This window comes from Puma concolor, chromosome F2 (assembly GCF_028749965.1).
Source record: "Puma concolor isolate L17-30 chromosome F2, mPumCon1.1.hap2, whole genome shotgun sequence".
Classification (NCBI taxonomy): Eukaryota; Metazoa; Chordata; class Mammalia; order Carnivora; family Felidae; genus Puma; species Puma concolor.
In genome coordinates, this window is record NC_141684.1 from 79,763,317 (window position 1) to 79,777,775 (window position 14,459).

General features: G+C 37.6%; 1 protein-coding gene across 6 annotated transcripts in view; it reads left to right on the top strand.

Annotated features, from left to right (window-relative positions):
• Positions 1–14,459, top strand: part of PXDNL (peroxidasin like) — a 429,117-nt gene that overhangs the window by 242,347 nt on the left and 172,311 nt on the right. The window lies entirely within an intron of this gene.

Consider the following 14,459-nt stretch of genomic DNA (forward strand, 5'->3'; position numbering starts at 1 on the left):
AGCTTTATTTCTGTCTTCAATGTGGCTTCTTGTTTTCAAAAGGCTGTTTGCAATCATTTCTATAATAAATATACTTCATAAATGTCTGAAAAAATCTAGATTTCTTTTTTCCTGGAGGGCCAACGTGTTAGGTTATAGTATTAAAATATGATCAATCAAACACACTCTTAAAAATTATCGTTTCCATCTACTTCTCCCCTTGTTAATTTTCTTTTACACAACTAATGATCTATCCTGTGGCAAAGTGTGTTTCTTCATCTTTTCCTTTATTATTTTAAATTGTGTAATGTTTTAGGAAATTTTTACTACATTGTGGAACCATCACAAAAACAAATAAGTATGAATTCTTTAATAGCAACAACAAATAAAATCTTTATGACTGTGTTGTGTTGTTCATCAAATATATTTACAAATGATTTATAAAAATTAACATGAAAAGTTCTAATTCTAAAGGGCAAATGATTCTCATCAGTAAATGCTTTACATTCTGATAACAATCATTGGTCTTACTAACATTGAGTAATACTATTGTTTAAAGCCATGGAAACAGGCATTTCTGCTTGCTAATTTTAAAGCATGATTCCATGCTCTTGTGAATCATTATTCAAAGAGGATTTTTGGAATACAAAGATGTAATCTCTAATCCTTGGAAATTTTCATGATTTTAATCATAGCTCTGAAAGTCAGTTCATTTCCATGTATCTCTACCAAACTAAAGAGCTTGAGGTACCTGAAATATTTGTTCTTTAAGACCTATAATAAATAGGATTCTTATTGTACATAAGATCCTTATTTCTTTTAAGGATTCTTATTGTACATAACTGTTTTAAGATTAAGTTCCTTTTTGAGGAAGGCAGGGACACGTGAGAGGTTTTTGTGCAGCCTTGCAAATATGGTAGGGCATTGTAATACCAATTCTGCTACTGACGTGACCGTCTACATTCAGTATGAAAATACACTTTTTGATTTTCCTTTAGTCTTTAAGACACAGTCTGTGGTTTAAAAAAGTGGAAATGAGCAGTGAGGAAGGGATATTGAAGAAGGATTTGTGGGCTTAATTGTTTTTTTCTTTTTAAGATTATTTATTTTGAGAGAGAGTGAGACAGAGAGAGCAAGTGAGGGAGGGGCAGAGAGACAGGGAGAGAGAATCCCAAGCAGGCTCCGTGCTGTCAGCATGGAGCTCGGCCCAGGGCTCAAACCTGCAAACAGTGAGATCACGACCTGAGCTGAAACCAAGAGTTGGATGCTTAGCTGACTGAGCCAACCAGGTGCCCCAGCCTAATTTTTTTTTTTTTTTTAATCTTTTGGCCAGTTGGAAATTTGATAAACTGCATTCTTTTTTTTAAAACCACCTCATTGAGGTATGATGGACATACCTCAATGGCTGTGCATATTTAATGTAAACAACTTGAGTTTAGAGATAAGTATTCACCTGTGAAACCATTGCCAAAATCTATGCTATAAATATATCCATCACTTCCAAAAGTTTCCTTTCATCCATCCCCCTAGTTATTATTATTATTATTATTATTATTATTATTATTCATTATTTGTGATAAGAACACTTAACATCTATCCTCTTAGCAAATTTTTAAGCATACAATACAGCATTAAGTTGTGAAACTATAACACTACGAGAAGAAATCATACAGAACATCTTCTTGACATTGGCCTTCAATGATTTCTTGGATATAAAGGAAAAGCACAGGCAACAAAAGGAAAAATAGACAACTAGAGCTATGTCAAACTAAAAAGCTTCTGCACAACAAAGGAAGCCATCAACAAAATAAAAGGCGATTTATGAAATGGAAAAAAAACATTTGCAAACATTCATCTAATAAATCCAAAACGTAGGGAGAACTCCTAGAATTTAATAGCAAACGCCCAAATAACTAGATTAAAAAATAGGCAAAGGACTTGAATAGATATTTTTCCAAAATAGACACACAAATGGCCAACAAGTATATGAAAATGTGCTCGACATCACTAATCATCAGAGAAATGCAAATTAAAACCACAATGTGAAGTCACCTCACACCTGTTGGGATGGCTATTATCCAAAAGAAAAAAAAAAATACCGCAGGGAAGGATGGTGTAGAGGAAAGGTAATTTCTTGTGCGCCATTGGTGGGAGTGTAAGTTGGTGCAGCCGCTATGGAAAACAGTATGGGGGTTCCTCAAAGAATTGAAAATAAGATTACCATGTGATCCACCAATCCCACTTCTGGGTATTTATTCAAAGAAGTTGAGATCAGGATCTCAAAGTGATACCTGCACTCCCATGTTCACTGCAGGGTTATTTACAATGGCCAAGAGATGGAAACAATCTAAATAAATGTCCATTGACAGATGAATGGGATAAGGAAAACATATATATGTGTGCATATATATATGTATACACGCACACATACATACAATGGAATATTATCCAAGCTTAAAAAAGAAAGAAATTCTGCCATTTGTGATAAAATGGTTGAGTTTGGAGGGCATTATGCTAAGTGAAATAAGCCTGACACAGAAGGACAAATACTACATAATGCCATTTCTAAGAGAAATCTAAATAGTCAAACTCAAAGAAGCACAGAGTAGAATAGTGGCTCCCAGGGGATGGGGTAGGGAGAAATGAGGAGACGTTACTCAAAGGGTACAAACTTTTAGTTATGCAAGATCCTAGATGCCTAGAGATCTACTGTACAAAATAGTGGCAAACCACATTCTGCTTTAAGGGTGAATCCTGTCTTTGTGTTGCATTAGATTATCTTCTGTGTGTTGGCTACATGAAGAGAAATTTTGTGATTAAGCACAACAGAGTTATAAATTAAAACACAAATCTTATTTTAAACATTAATAAGACATTGTTATTTTTATAAAGTAATTTGTATCCTTATATTGATTGTGTCAGGGGAGTAATTATCTTTATAAGAATTATAATGATTGAATTTTTATGTAGGAAGATAGAATGATTACAAATTAAGAAAGTGTATATTAAAATGAATACATTTGTGAGGATACAATCAGTTTTACCAAGTAAAAGACCATATTTCTTGGGTATAATTTTCCATTTTATATATAGCCGAACGCCACTGGTTAAGGGGGATAGTATCTTCAAAGCACGTTCTTATTCTACAAATGACACAGAGGACTCTAATGCTTCTACCTTTAAAAACAAGAGTAATTGCCATGTGCTTAGAAAGCACAGTTTAATGGACCTTGAGAAATTTAACAGAAGACCATGTGGGAGGGGAAGGGGAAAAAAAAAGTTACAGGGAGGGAGGGAGGCAAACCGTAAGAGACCCTTAAAAACTGAGAATAAACTGAGGGTTGATGGGGGCTGGGAGGGAGGGGAGGGTGGGTGATGGGCATTGAGGAGGGCACCTGTTGGGATGAGCACTGGGTATTGTATGGAAGCCAATTTGTCAATAAATTATTAAAAATAATGTTTCTTATTAATCAGCCATCTTGCTTTCAATTAGCTCTTCATCTAAAACTTCCATCTTTATTGTACTGATACATGGACCTATTTTCACTGGTTACTTTTTTTGCCATTGAATGTCTAATCCGAGCCTCCTTAGGAGGCACGAAATATGTCTCATGAAAATGGTATCTTCTAGTCATTTTCCTCATAAGACCATTGAACTAGAAATGACAGTATTTTAGTCATTATTGTTTAACTTACATTTCCTTGTCAGTGTCTAACTTCACATTCCTTACTTTTCCTGTTCTTTAGATGTTTACTTAATCCTGAATGGTCTATTTTATCTAGAGTATTTCTGTTAGATAACAGCAGGCTTTCATGCCTGTGTTAAATTTCACTCCATGCCTTAAATATCAACATCTTATTCCACTGTCTACCGAAATCATGGAAAGAGGCAGAACAGTGTTTCTGAAAACACAAGATCTCAGAAATCAGACTGAACTAAGTTTGATCTGATTGAACATGTGCCGCGCTTATTAACCTTTCATTGTTTTTTAAATGAGGAGAATAATAAGTATGTGCCAGGCTGGCTCTGAGATCTAAGGATAATATATATGAAACACTTGGCAAGGGAAGATCCTGCAAGAACAATATCTGTGAATTTCTATAGCGATATTTATTATTATTTTACTAATTATTTTCCGTACAACTTTTGACAAGAAACAGCTTATTTATTTTTTACTTTTAAGAAACGGATAATTTAAATGGTGTGTTATAAAATGCAAATTTAAATTTAACCAGTGATACAAAATATTAATTAACTTAATTTCTGTGACCTGTCGTGATGTTTTTTTTTTTATTTTTTTTTTATGTTTATTTTGTTTTGAAGGAGAGAGAGGCAGAGCATGAGGGGGGACGGGCAGAGAGAGAGGGAGACACAGAATCGAAGCAGGCTCTAGGCTCTGAGCTGTCAGCACAGAGCCTGTCGCGGGGCTCAAACCCACAAACGGTGAGATCATGACCTGAGCCGAAGTTGGAAGCTTAACTGACTGAGCCACCCAGGCGCCCCTGTCTAGTTTATTTTAAAGGACTTTCCAACTTGATTACTTACTGTAAACCATAAATGACTATAAATGCTAAAAAGATAATCTTTTTAAACATGTAAATATCTCAGATTGTACAGTTAATATTTCAAAGCTTTTAAAAGAAATCTTATTGTTTTCAAGAAGTTTCAAGCCTAATTAAAATTTGTTAAGCATCTAAAATTACAAGAAATGGGATATTGGCATAATGCTTTTCGATTTATCGATGCTTTGAAAATACACAAATTCTGACTGGAACAAAAGAATATATGTGTAAAATTTCTTTTGCTCATTCATTGCCTGAAAGTCCTGCATTCGAGCTACTTTGGGTTTATGTCCATTGTCAATGCCATTCATCCAAAGACCACCAGCAATATTCCCATAGTTAAACAAGTTGAGTTTGTCACTCCTTGCAGTGTGACTGAGAACACATGCTATGTAGAGTCATAAATCGGGAGTATCAGTAAGAGGCTGTGAGAAAAAACAACAACAACATATTTTAAACTTAGACTTTGGCTGGGTGATTTTGAGAGGATAGGAAGGCAGGGATTTGCTCTAAATTGAAAAATGCCAGAAAGCGTGCACCAGTCTGTGATTGTGTATCGTAATAAATCTTATCTATAGAGAGTAGAGAATAGAATGATGATAAAGCTGTAATTGGTAAGGATATAGCATTCACTCAGTCTGGTCAAAAGAAGAGAATGTTTGGCATTTCGTGGGTGGAAAAGTAATCTTGTTTTTATTTTTTTTATTTTATTTTTATTTTATTTTATTTTATTTTATTTTATTTTATTTTATTTTATTTATCCTTGACCTACTTAGACAAAATTTAGAAGTAGCCGTGTCTTGTACCATTTTATGAAGGTCTCATGGTAACCCTGTCTTAGCTTGAATTCTGTGAGATTACGTTTAGTAGAGTCCCATGGTCCATCCATGAGTGCCAGGTCGGTTTCTGAATGTCGAAGATAATCTTTTTTTTTTTTTTTTTTTTCCTTTCTCAAGATAAATTAGAGCCCAGAATTCAGAATAAAAGATAGACCATTATGTTGGTAAAGATTCTTCATTAAAGACTTTATTTAGTATAACCCTTCCATCATGATGACTAGTAACTTATTCTCAGTGTTAAAAGCATCTTTGATGTATAACATCTAAAAAGGTTCCACTGACTTATAAACAGAGACAAATTTCTTCCTGTGATACAATGTTGTAGGAGGGAGATTTACATTTTGCTCTTAAAAACTAGAAAACCAGACAAAATATATAAAGCAGCCATTTTCAGACATTGGACAACAGGCAACAAAGAGCTGTGATCCGTGACACGGGGACACAAGCTGTGATCTCTGTGATGTCATAGCTCACTGCGCAGAGGGAGCCTCCAGACAGAAGCACAGGGAAGGTTACACAGCCAGAGACTAGCTACGTTGCGGAGTCGGAGGCTGGAGTTTGGGGATCGTGGCACGGAGAAAGTTGGTGGTATGGGGCAGCAGAGAGCAGAGAGCTGCACAGAGAGAGCCTTGGAGACCCGAAGAAGCTTCTCCTAGTCTTTGTCTGGATACTGATCAGCACAGGTAGTTGGAGGAAACTACCCGCGCTTAGAAGAGGACAACTGGAAAGCCCTAAGTCACAAAAGTGCCAGAAACTCCTACACAGGCCTGAGAATAGTTTGTGCTACCTCCAGCCAGTACGGAAGGACCTCATGCGACATAGCACTGGAAAGAGTCCTCAGCAAAGTGTCATCTTGATAGAGGGGCTACATGAGTCCTCTTATGAAGACTCCTTGACCTGCTCTGGCACGGGTTAAAGAAACCCAGGGAGAATCAAACCGCTCTCAGTGCCAGAATGAAGTCCACCATTTAGCAAAGAAGTGCAACAAAATCTAGCACCCAGTAACCCAACATTAACAATTCTCATCATTTAATCAAAAATTGCCAAGCGAGCACATCATGCCAGAGTTACAAAATCAAGAAACCAAAATATGATGGGACGAGAGGAGAAATGAACAAATTCAACACTCTTCTGTCAATAATTAATAGAAAAGTAGACAGAAAAATCACCAAGTGTATAGAAGACAAGTATAACCGTATCAACCAATTTGACCTAACTGGTATTAATAGGGTAATCCGCCTTAAGCAAGCCTGAAAACTATACAACATTTTCAAGTGCACAAGGGACATTGACCAAGATAGTTCATATTCTATGCTACAAAATAATTCTCAATAATTTTCTTTTTTTAACAGCAAAATGGATTTATTCACGAATAGGAGAGAATTGCAATTTGGGGTAAACAGGCTATGGTAAGCCAGAGGCAAGTCCAACAAACAAAGGAGAAAATGTTATTTCATGGGGAAGGAGGGAGTTGGGAGCTGTTGTTTTGGACCAAAGTCTATTGGAGAAAAGCAAGAGTTCAGGCTGATGATGGTTTCTCATTGGCTGAGTTGCTGGCGTCGTTGATTTCTTACAGGAGATGCGATGTGCATCTTTTCCTGTTGTTGCCTGTAATTGATGATTCTTACCTGTTGATGACTCTTCTGTTGGGGTCTGTTATCCACACTTCTTTCTGTAATGGACACAAAGTGGTATGGTGTGAAAGCTCCCCCTTCTGGCCTCTCCAATCCATTTTGGTGAGGTTTCCCTTGACTAATTTTCACATTTCCTTCTTTTGATTAAGATCTTCCCTTGAAAACTTCACTGATGGAGAGTTAGGTTTTCTTAATTCAGTGGTCTTTTGGGCTTTGGCATCAAGACTTTTTCTGGATGTCCTGCCCCACACCGGAGAGAAATTGTATAGATTGCAGACCTACTGAGGTCACATGCGAATAACAAGGAGTAGGAGGGAGAACTCTCAGGTACTTCCATCTATAGTCCATATTTATGGAAATCATAAGCATTGCAGATCATCTTCATGTTGGGTACCGCATTTTTACAAAGGTTTGACAGGCAGCAAGTACAGAATCAAAAGTAAGATGACATTTCCCAATTGTAGATGGTTCTAAATCTACACCCTTGGTCTGAAAGCAGCCAACTGAGAATATTTATTGATACATATTCTGACTGAGGGGAGAAAAGTCTCCCTCCAGGGGCAAACCGGGAGTCATATATTCCCCTCAGAAGTCCCCACCTAAAGCAGCCATGACAGTAGAATAGAGTGCACTGCAAGAATACGCTGAAAGAACGGAGTGCATTTGGGAAGATACAGTGGGGGTAGAAACAGGAAGCAGTAGCTGATAAACTCTTTGCGAGACAGCAAAACTTCAAAGACATTTTAAAACAGTGTTCTCAAAAGAAGGGTTTGGAACTAACTGTGTCACCAGTAATACAACCTGTGAAGTTGTAAATTCACGAACCATGAATTTGGATAAGAATGCAGAGACAGTTGGATACAGATGTGGTAAAAGATACAGAATGGACTATTACTCAGCAAATACAAAGAATCTTGTCATTTGCAGCAACATGGATGGACCTAGAGGGTAATATGCTAAGTGATACAAGTCAGAGCAAGACCAATGCTGTATGATTTTGCTTACGTGGAATCTAAGCAAACAACAGAAATAGACTCATAGATAAGGGAAACAGACTGTTGGTCAGAGGGGAGGGGGAGGGGCAGATGAAACAGGTGAAATAGATTAGGAAGTATAAACTTCCAGTTATAAAATGAGTAAGTCATGGGGGTGCAGTATACAGCACAGAGAATATAATCAATCTGTATGGTGACAGACGGCAACTAAACTTACCACGGAAATCATTTCGTAATGTATAAAAACATCAAGTCACTATGATGCACACTTGAAACTAATAGACCGTTATGTCAATTATATGTCAGTGAAAAATGAAAGGACAAAATAAAATTTGCATATTGTGAAAAACATAAATAAAAATCGCCCTCCTTTGTTAGAGTAATCTTTTTTCACAGTGCACTCCTGGGAAGGAAAGACCTTAAGCGTAACACCTTCAGCCTCAAGGTTTTCTCTGTTGGAAATGACACCTCCAGAAAGACTCTTCTCAACCTTGCTGGAAAGGCACCTGTCAGGTGCCACTGACCAACCCTTGTGCCATGAATCTCCTGGGAATAGACTTTTGGATTCATGTGACACATCTAAAGAAGGCATCAAACCCTACCTGGACCTGTACACCATCTGGCGACCTGAAAGAAAAGATTTCTTGGAACCGAAGCAGATGATACCTGATGAGATAGCAGTCCCAAGACGTCTGGACCAGACCACTTAGAATGTTCAGTAAATTTTGGAGCATTGAAATCATATAAAATATCTTTTCTGATAAAACAGCATTAAATTAGGGAATGATAATAGAAAGATATCATATAAATTTCCAAACTGTTAGACCTACTAAGCAATTTGAAGAAGAAATCACAAGAAAAATTAGGAAATATTTTGAATAAAATAAAAATGAAATGACAGCATACTGGAATTTTGAGGATGTAACTAAAGTAGTGGCTGGATTGCAACTTATAACATTAAACATGAAGATATCATGTTTGAAGGATGAAGATATCAAGTCAGTGATCCACGTTTCTACCCTAAGAATCTAGAAAAGTGGAGCAAATTATATCCAAAGTAAGCAGAAAGAAGGAAATAACAAAGATGAGTTAAAATCAAAGAAATTGAAAACAGAACCACAATAAAGTGAATACACAAAAATCTTATTTGTTCAAACGAGCAATAACATTGATAGACTTTAAGCCAAATTTTCAGAAAAAAGGGAGAAGATACAATTTATGGATATCAAGAATAGGGGGGCAGTACAGATACTATAAAAACACTAAATGGATAAAATAAGGGTTTATCTTGAACAATTTCCTTCCAATAAATTGGACAACTTAATGAAATGAAAAATAGACTTCAAGGATACAACTTATAAAGTTTACTCAAAACCAGATAGTCTGTATACCTATATATTAATATATATAAAAGAAATTATATTTGTAGTTAAAATATTTCCAAATAAAAATAAATTACGTGTCTAGATAGGTTCATTGGTGAATTGTTACAAACATTTAAGGAAGAAATAAGTCCAATTCTATACCATTTTTTTAAATAAAAGAGGGACACTTTCCAACTCATTTTGAGTTGCAGTCACTGTATGATAACAAAGTCAGACAAAAGCATTACAAGAAAATAAAAAGCCTCATTAATATAGATGCAAAATGCCTTCACCAAATATTAGAAAATCAAATCTAGCAAATTATCTGAAAGGTATCATAAACAAATCATGCACAAGTACATTTAATTTAAGGAATACAGGCTGGTTTAACATTTGAAAACCAATACATTTCACCGTATTAATAGATTAAAGAAGAAAAAAACGTGATCATCTCAGTATATGTAGAAGAAGCATTTGACAAGATTTAACAGTCATTCATGATAAAAATCTTAAGCAAATTAAGAGTGAACAGGAATTTTCTCAACCTGGGAAGCGACATCTAGGAAAGGCCGTTGCCTAATTCATATTCGGTGGCAAAACAGTACTTACTTAACTTTTAAGTTTGGGAGCAAGGCAAGAATGAGAGGAAAGAAGCATGGAAAGATGCTCATCATTCTAAGTCATTAGGGAAATGCAAATTAAAACCACCATAAGGTACCATTATACACCCTTTAGAAAGGCTAAATTAAACACACTAAAAGCACCAAGTGGTAGGGAAAATGTGGAGCACCTGGAACTCTCACACGTGTGCTGCTGGGAATGCAAAATTACAGTCCCTTTCAAACACAGTTTCGCAATTTCTTTTAAAGGTAAACATTTAAGACTGGGACACAGCAATTACACTTTTTTTTTTTTTTTTAATTTTTTTTTTTCAACTTTTTTTATTTATTTTGGGGACAGAGAGAGACAGAGCACGAACGGGGGAGGGGCAGAGAGAGAAGGAGACACAGAATCGGAAACAGGCTCCAGGCTCTGAACCATCAGCCCAGAGCCCGACGCGGGGCTCGAACTCACGGACCGCGAGATCGTGACCTGGCTGAAGCCGGACGCTTAACCGACTGCGCCACCCAGGCGCCCCAGCAATTACACTTTTTAGTGAAAGTATCTACCCCGAAGAAATAAGACGTATTTCCACACAGATGATGATGATAGCATCTTTATGAAAATATCCCTAGACTAGAAACAACCCAGATGTCTATCAACCAACTGGTGAATGGATCAACAAATTGGGGTACATCCACACGGTGGGCTAACACTCAGTAATAAACAGGAATAAACCACTGATACTCATACAATCACAGATGGATTTCAAGCACATACGTCAAGTAACAGGAGCTAGATAAGTAAGACTTTATACTGTCTGAATACATTTATATTACATTCCAGGAAATGCACAACTCTAGTGACAAAGACCAAGTCAGTGGTTTCCTGGGGTGGGGGGTGGCGGTGGGTTCGGGAGGTAGGATTGGCTGCAAAATATCTGAGAGCATTTTGGGGGTTCATGGAAACATTCTATGCCACATTTGTGATGCTGGTTAAATGATGCATACATTTATCACAACTAATTTATTTGCACGCTGAAAATTGTTTAATTGTTATCATATGTAACTTATACCTCAATAAAACTGACTTAAAAGTAAACAAAGACGAATGACTATCTTATTATTATTTGCCAGATGTTTCCATGCCTTTACCCTCATTCCCACTTTTGTTTGCCAAATCTATGGTTTCTTATAGCGGCTTATGGTAAGTCTTGCAGTCGGTAAAATGCTTCCAATTTTGATTTTCTTTTCAAACATTGCCTGCATTCTCATATGTAGTTTAGAATAAGCTTGCTCATTTCTGCCCTCTCTCCATTACCCACTCCATTACCACCAGGTAAAAGCCCTCTGAGATTTTGGTTGGAATTACATTGAATCTGTAGGTGGAACGTTTATCGCCAAACCCAAACATGCCATCAGTAGATTCAGACCAGATGTAGCAAAATGAATTCTTTTGGGTGGAAGTCTATCCAAAGCAAAATTTTACTCACCTAAGGAGTTTGGGTAAAATCAAAGCACGTCTTTGGCCAGTAACTGCATCACCTGTGTCTTGGGTAGAGCAGCTGCGAGAACTTTCCCGAACTCGAAGAACTTGAGGGCTGGGTGTGTGGTTACAAGGGACTGCAATTTGATCCTATTTCCTGAGCGTCATTAAAAATCAATTTTGAAGCACCTTTCTAGGAATAGTTCTGTTCTTGCATCAATTCATTTTGTCTTTCTAACTGGCTTTGTGACATTTGAGGTATAAATATAAGAAAATAGCAAAAATAATATAAAAACAGGGAGGGGGACAAAACAGAAGAGGCTCATAAATATGGAGAACAAACTGAGGGTTACTGGAGGGGTTGTGGGAGGGGGGGATGGGCTACATGGGTAAGAGGCTTAAGGAATCTACTTCTGAAATCATTGTTGCACTATATGCTAACTAATTTGGATGTAAATTTTAAAAAATAAAAAAGAAAATTAAAAAAAAAAGAAAATAGAAATACGATATTCTCCGTTGTTCATGCTCCAGTACATCCCATTCTGGGTCTGGGATTGGCTTTTCCAATCCATTCCAAAGTGTCATCCTACTCCTCGCTGATGTACCCCCGGCATGAAGCTAGCTCAGGCAAACCCTCTTTTGGGCACCGCATGAAAAGAAGGCTTTGAGGACCTTTCCCTCTTCTGCACAATTCTGGATAAAATCTGTAAGACAAAGAATAATTCTGACTTTGAAATCTCCAAGTTTGTTCTTCAATAGCAAATGGATGTTAAAAACAGAGAAGTTCTCTGATTTTTGGGGTCTCTCCAAGGTTTCCTAGGGAAAGGCCCAGACGCTCACACTGAGAAATAGGTCGGTGGGGGTGGAGTTGAGTGTTTCTCATCTCCCCTGTCGCCCTGTGTTTGCACACGGGTGCTTCTGACTGGCTGGGATCAGAGGGAAGGAAGGCGCTTGTATCAGACTTCAAGCATTGCTGTCGCTAACATGTCTAGAGAGGAGAATAAGATTTAGGGGCTTGAGTATGTTTTGAAGTCATGCTGTAAACAATTGCTGCCAATTAATCTGTGTTTGGGTTTTTGATCGAATTTCCTTTTCTAGCTTATGTTGCAAGAGGACAGTTTGTGGATTAGTGTTTCTAAAGTTAAAACTTTCATCTGCCTTGCAACACGCTCAGTAGTGTTCCCGAATCAGAGAATATCCAGCCTGGCAGCGTGTGAGAATCACCCAGGGAGCTCATAAAAATAGCACTGGCTGCCCACCCTTGCAATAAATCAGAATCTCAGGAAGAGGAGGCTGGAGTTTCTTTTAAGGTCCCCTGGGAGATTCTAATGCACAGTCAGGGTTGAGAATCATTATCTTTACCTTAAAGGTATTACATATCCTCAAGATACTATCCGTATCTTATCTGGGTTTTGTTTCCTTTTCTTTCGGCAACCCTCTCCTAACCACCGTCACTGAGAGTTTATAAGCCCTGTTATCCAGAGTCTACCTTTATCTGGCCTAAAAGCCGTGCCAGGTACCAGGCAAATAAACACATTAGGTTTGGGTTTTAAATGGATTATTATAAATATTTGGGTCCAAGTACTTAAATGGAAATCATCTCAACTTGTTTTTCTATGCCGCAGAGCACTTGGGTCATTGGCCTCAATTTCTATCCTTCTGTTCATTCCCAATATAATTGCATGAAAGCATTGTGTGTGTGTGTGTGCGCGCGCGTGCGTGCATTTAGTGGGGGATCAGGGGCAGGCTCCTTCAGCTCTGTTTAACATTATAGCTAATATTTGTGTATAGCATATGCCTTTGAAAATGAGTATCGTAAAATGTGTGATAAATTGTAAAGAAAGAACATAAAAACTAAAAAAATATTTACATTTATTAAAAAGAGGACTTGGATTATTTAGCAAACAGTATGCCTTTATTGATCAGTATAGGAAAATACTAGGCTCCATCACTTCTCTGTGCTCAGGACTGTATCATTTACTCTTCTGGAACCTTCCCATTTCTCCTTTGCCTTTTACCTGCCCTCCTTCGTGATATCTTTCCTTTAAGGATATGCTCAAGTTGTTTTCACACAACCCATTCTTGAGCCTATGTTCCCATTTAGCTACTATTCTCTTTCCTCCCTGTTTGCATATCAAGTATACATCACATTGTGACAGAGAACTCAGCTTTAACTGACCTCAGTAAAAAAAAGGTCATAATCCAATGACTTACCAAAGGAAAAGCCAAAACAAGCAAACAAAGAAAACCTCAAACAGCAAAAAACCAAGACGCTATGCTCCATTCCAGCTCAGACATCAAAAATGGTAAACAATACCACAGATTTTTCTCAGGCTTCATCATTAACACAGTGTTTTAGTACACACTGTGGCATTTCGTTTTCTAGTAACTGTGAAGTAAATGTTTCTATCATAAAATTAAAACAAACCAACCGACCCCGAATCCTGGGGAATTTGAAGCTAAATGTCCTGCGCGTTGTTGCCCAGTCCCAGCTAGTGGTAGAGTGAGATCAGTACTAAGGTCCTTTGCTTCTGAGTGTTGAGTTTTCATGAGAATATCCCTATTTAATACTGTAAAAATAGCAGGGTTTTTGTCCTAGAAACATTTTACCTTTTCTCAGTCTGGTTATTTCTCAAGTGGTGACGATGAAACATGTGTATGGAGCCGGTGTTTCTAGAGTAATCGTGATGGTCCTCGGGGGAAGCATGCCTTCCCGTCCAAAGGTCAGGACCCCGCTGGCTCATCTGCTTATTCTGCACTGTAGACATACCAGACCCACGGCCTCAACTTTTACAGCAACTTTATCTGTATAAGAACCTGTGGCAAAGACTTGCAGATCATGGTGGTAAAATTTAGCCAACAAATATTATGTACTCAGCGGCATTTAGGGCGTTTTCAACGGAGTGGGGCTGGTGACAGGGGAAGAGGCTCTTCACCATTCCCTTATGATTGGAGTTTGGCAGTAACTGACTCCTGCTTCTGTACTTGAGATCGTATGCT